Below are 5,745 nucleotides of genomic sequence, written 5' to 3'. Positions count from 1 at the left end.
GTTCTGTTCCTGAATCATCGACAGTACATTTTCAATGCTGGAAAGAGGGAACGTTTGTATGAGGTACAGTGGCTTGCGAAAGTCTTGGCATGTTTCCTATTTTGTTACCTTACAACCTGGAATTAAAATAGATTTTTGGGGGGGTTGTATCATTTGATTTACACAACATGCCTAGCACTTTGAAGATGCAACATATTTTTTATTGTGAAACAAACAAGAAACAACACAAGAAAACAGAAAACTTGAGCGTGCACAACTATTCACCCCCCAAAATGACACCTTTTGCAGCAATTACAGCTGCATGTCTCTTGGGGTATGTCTCTATACACTTGGCACATCTAGCCACTGGAATTTTTGCCCATTCTTCAAAGCAAAACTGCTCCAGCTCCTTCAAGTTGGATGGGTTCTGCTGGTGTACAGCAAGACATACCACACATTTTCAATTGGATTGAGATCTGGACTTTGACTAGACCATTCCAAGACATTTAAATGTTTCTCCTTAAACCACTCAACTGTTGCTTCAGCAGTATAATTAGGGTCATTGTCCTGCTGGAATGTGAATCTCCATCCCAGTCTCAAATCTCTGAAGACTAAAACTGTTTTCCCTCAAGAATTTACATTTATTTAGCACCATCCATCATTCCTTCAATTCTGACCAGTTTCCTAGTCCCTGCAGATAAAAAACATCCCCACAACATGACACTGCCACCATGCTTCACTGTGGGGTAGTGTTCTCGGGGTGATGAGAGGTGTTGGGTTTGCACCAAACATAGCATTTTCCTTGATGGCCAAAAAGCTCAATTTTAGCCTAATCTGACCAGAGTACCTTCTTCTATATGTTTGGGGAGCCTCCCACATGCCTTTTGGCAAACGCCAAATGTGTTTGCTTATTTATTTCTTTAAGCAATGTCTTTTTTATGGCCACTCTGTCGTAAAGCCCAGCTCTGTGGAGTATACGGCTTAAAGTGATCCTATGTACAGATACTCCAATCTCCGCTGTGGAGCTTTGCAGCTCCTTTAGAGTTATCTTTGGTCTCTTTGTTGCCTCTGATTAATGCCCTTCTTACCAGGTCCATGAGTTTTGCCAGGTCCTCTCTTGGCAGGTTTGTTGTGGTGCCGTATTTTTTAATAATGGATTTAATGGTGCTCCGTGGGATGTTCAAAGTTTCTGATAATTTTTTTATAACCCAACCCTGATCTGTACTTCTCAACAACTTTGTCCCTGACATGTTTGGAGAGCTCCTTGGTCTTCATGGTGTTGTTTAGTGGTGTTGCAGACTCTGGGACCTTTCAGAACAGGTCTACTGAGATCATGTGACACTTAGATTTCACACAGGTGGACTTTATTTAACTAATTATGTAACTTCTGAAGGTAATTGGTTGCAGCAGATTTCATTTGGGGGCTTCATACCAAAGGGGTGAATACATACTGTATGCAGTTCTTTTTTCATTTCACTTCACCAATTTGGACTATTTTGTTTATGTTCATTACATGAAATCCAAATAAAAGTCAATTTAAATGACAGGTTGTAATGCAACAAAATAGGAAAAACGCCAAGGGGGATGAGTACTTTTGCAAGGCACTGTATGCAGAGAATGTCAGTTCAGGGAGACATTTTCAATCTTCCATCACTGCATCAATCATTGCTCACATGCCTACCTGCTGAACTCATGGCATAAAGCTGTTTCATCATAGTGTCCTTTTCAGTGGGACAGAAAGGGAATAGCGCAGGGGCTGGCTGGGACATAGCTTCAGAAAGTGGCTGGGGCTGGGGAATAGCTGCCGAGGTTGACAGCCAGGGTGTCTGTTTCTGAGGCTGTGTTGATCTGGCAATGACTCTGAAATCTGCCCATGCACCTTACAGAATGACCCCAAATCATTTCCCCAGCGGGCACTTGATGTTCCTCGATCAGAGGCCGTTATACTGTCTCATAGACCCATCAGCCATGATTTATCAATGTATACTGAACAAAAATATATACGCAACATGTAAAGTGTTGGTCCCATGTTTCATGAGATTAAATAAAAAATATGCACAAAAAGTTTATTTTTCTCAAAGTCTATGCACAAATTTGTTTACATCCTTGCATTTCTCCTTTGAAAGATAATCCATCCACCGCATGTCAATAAGCTGATTAAACTACATGATCATTATACATGTGCACCTTATCCTGGGGACAATAAAAGGCCACAAACAAATGTGCAGTTTTGTCACACAACACAATGCCACAGATGTCTGAAGTTTTGAGGGAGCGTGCAATTGGCATACTGACTCCAGTAATATCTACCAAAGCTGTTTCCAGAAAATGTAATGTTAATTTCTCGACCATAAGCCACCTCCAATGTCGGTTTTGAGAATTTGGCAGTACGTCCAACCGGCCTCACAACCACAGACCACGTGTAATCACACCAACCCAGGACCTCCACATCCGGTTTGCACCCCTGCCCAGTCATGTGAAATCCATAGAATAGGGCCTAATTTATTTATTTAAATGGACTGATTTCCCTATATGAGCTGTACCTGTATATTTTTGTTCAGTGTAGTTTGGTGTTTGTATTCCTCCCTAAAACTATAATCAGAAGAAAATGATCACATCTAAATAGTCAGTTCTTAGTTTCGATGATTAATCTACCATGTTGTTATTAAAATGGTGTTAAGCAAAGATCACGTTTAACAGAAAGGAACTATATACACAACAACTTGCTTGTGAGACCCACAGTTGGTCTATGACAAATGTGGCATAACATATTGTTTGTCCAAAGTGATGATTGGTGATCAGTAAAGGCACACATAAACTTGTACAATTCTCTGTTTTCTTTAGAAAATTATCTAGATAGCATGTATGGCATCGCTAAAAAGGCCTTGATGTCGAAAATATCTTAAATATATTATTTACTACTCAAATCTGGTCAATCTGTTCAGTGACAAAATCAGTATTGTTAAAGGACAATGTAAAGAGAGGTCCATCTATTGCAAAACTTCCAGATAGCATGCTAGCATTTCCAGGATCTATACCTCTACATCATCACATGGAATTATTGTACCGATATAACTACAGGGCAACCCTTACTGAGGAATACCTGGGTAATCTGTCCACTAATACATGCACTGATGATGAAAACTTTGACGCATGATACAAGAACAATGGACTCTGAATGATGAATGAATGTTAAATACATTCAGATGAAGATCAAAATGTTCCCTGTACTTTGGCTCTGACATTTGGGTGAAAGATTAAATACAATGTATACTATGTGCTCAACTCTGGTACCAGAGGTCATATTACCTTGAGAAATATCCTGAAGCATTTAGCCTATGAGGTATCTGAGAAGTCTGAGGCGCATGACTGACCTTTAACCTGTTTGTGTGGTTAATACAATGCTAATCCAACTCAATTAAATTAAATTGGTGTTAGTCACTCTTTCAACTGGTTACCATCCTCACAGGACAGCTGTGAACCAACCTGAAACACCAACCAACCTGAGCCAACCACAGTGACAGCATTGGCAATGGTATGATGTAGTAGGGTAAAAATAGAACCTTAACATTATAAGAGGCTCTGGAGAACCACAGTACAACACACAACCTCACACACAACCTCCGTTGTGATGTAAAGGAGAAGGACCAGGAGAAGAAGGAGTCCTACCAGGCCACTTGACTGGACTTGGTGATGGAAACAAGACCAGAACAACAGTATGTACATTAGCATGATCGATAGTTTCATCAAATTTAGCTTTTAATCACTGTTCCAGCCGAGTGCTGGTGGTCATGTTCAATGTGTGCCACAAATTCATTATCATCATTCACTAATTTAACATATTTTCACAAAGATTATATTGGTCTTACTAATCATGTGTCTAAGAACAGCAGGACACTTTCAAACGGCTCTTTAAAAAACACTATTGCTCGACTCCAGGACCACATTATTTGAAAATGACTCCTCGAGAAAGGTGACCTACAAGCAGAAACAGGTGGTTATTTTCTTGGTCCAGAGAAACCCCAGTCAGAGGATCAAGATGGGCACAAGGGGTGGGATGCTGAAGGAGTACCAGCTGCCGTACAAGAACGCCCTCCGTGTGCCCATCTTCACTCCCAGCAAAGCCGTCCCATCCAAAGACCTGTACAGATCTCCCTCTCCATCAGAGTACAAGTCTATCATGGAGTTTGAGACGATCGCCAAAGGAGTATGTTCAGATAAACAGGAGATTTTTTAAATCACTAAGGACTTGCCTAAAGTCTCCCAACCTATCCGTGTTAACTTCAGGGCATCTAGTCTTATATCCCCAACATGTGACTTTTCACATCCTTCAGGGGTTGAAAAGGAAGAATGAATGCAGGACGTTGGAGGTCAAATCAGAGGAAATTATATCAGCAATGTGTAAATGGGCAAAGGGAAAGGTGAAGGGAATTATTAATTTCTTTATAAAGAGACTTTTAACATAATTCTGGCTGTGAAAGTTATGTTGAGGGAGCTGTTAACATGTGGAAAGGATAAAGTGAATTGACAACATTTTCTTGATCAGTATCATACATATCATGGTCAGTATATTCAACCTAGGAAAGTTTTTTATTGGCAAACCTCATGTAGGACCTCTTAATAAGGTATTGTCATGGACATTAGCTGGTGCTGCGATACAAGGAAACAGAAGCTAATGTCTCCATCTAGTGGTGAAGCATCAAGATGGAAATGAAAATGCCTTTCCTATACCTACATGTAACATTTTGACTGGTGTACTGTGATGTGATCTGTAATGTAACAAATACATCAAATTATAAAAATTTATCCAAACAAAGGATTTATTTATGGGATCTCATCCCCCACCCATTCAGTATGTATTTTCACAGGTGTGTTTATTTAATTTCATTCACAGACAGACTTGCCTATAGTTGACATCAGTAACAAAATTCTAAAGGTTCTGTGTAATAGAGCCCCACCGTGGAGGTGTTATAATACCCATAAAACATAGTGGTCAAACAGGGAAATGGTTCCAATCGTTTTTCCACCATTTTTCCCATATGGAAATATGGGCTGTGTTTCATGTAAGCTTACCCTGGCAAGACATTTTGAAAACCATGTAAATATCTCTTGGACAAGTTGACTTTCATCAATATATTCACCATTATTTACTCTCAGTTTCGAAAATACTAATTATCATCAAAGTAGACATCATGCAAGACTGCAAATCCCTGCAAGCTCCTGCAGGTCATATCTAGCTGACACCTTTTCTAACAGGTATTGTGCCAATTTAAAACTTGCCCAAGACAGTTGACAGAATTGTCAATTTAAAGAAATGTAGCCAATTTATTAATTACTACATTTAGCTAACATTAGATAGTTAATCCAGAGAATATTACCTTTGCCTCAAATCTTCAGGCTCATCCAAATTATCATGGTATTTGTAGTTCTATATGGTAGCCACATTAGCAGATAATTAGCATTAGCACATAAAAGTCACCTTTACACAGTTGTTAAAATGTCACGTATGCCTACACAAAGCCCTTATTTGAAGTGTTTCTAAATCCCCTACGGGGAAAATGAATGGTGGAAAAACTATTGGAACCATTTCCCTTTTTGACCACTGGGTTGTATGGGTATTATGACTCATACTGTGGTACTCTATACTAATTCATTTCTGTGGTAATGTTGTATTTGATAATACAGTTAAACATCTATGCCACAAGGTGGCATCATGAACATACAGTTACTACAGAAAAACAGCTTGGTGTCACACAGTATACACTG

General features: G+C 39.4%; 1 pseudogene; it reads left to right on the top strand.

Moving 5' to 3' along the window:
- Positions 1–3,317: 3,317 nt before the first annotated feature.
- Positions 3,318–4,469, top strand: LOC109900999 (telethonin-like; annotated as a pseudogene).
- Positions 4,470–5,745: the final 1,276 nt, after the last annotated feature.

The sequence above is a fragment of the Oncorhynchus kisutch genome, linkage group LG2 (genome assembly GCF_002021735.2).
Source record: "Oncorhynchus kisutch isolate 150728-3 linkage group LG2, Okis_V2, whole genome shotgun sequence".
Taxonomy (NCBI): domain Eukaryota; kingdom Metazoa; phylum Chordata; class Actinopteri; order Salmoniformes; family Salmonidae; genus Oncorhynchus; species Oncorhynchus kisutch.
This window is presented reverse-complemented; position numbering and strand designations above follow the sequence as displayed.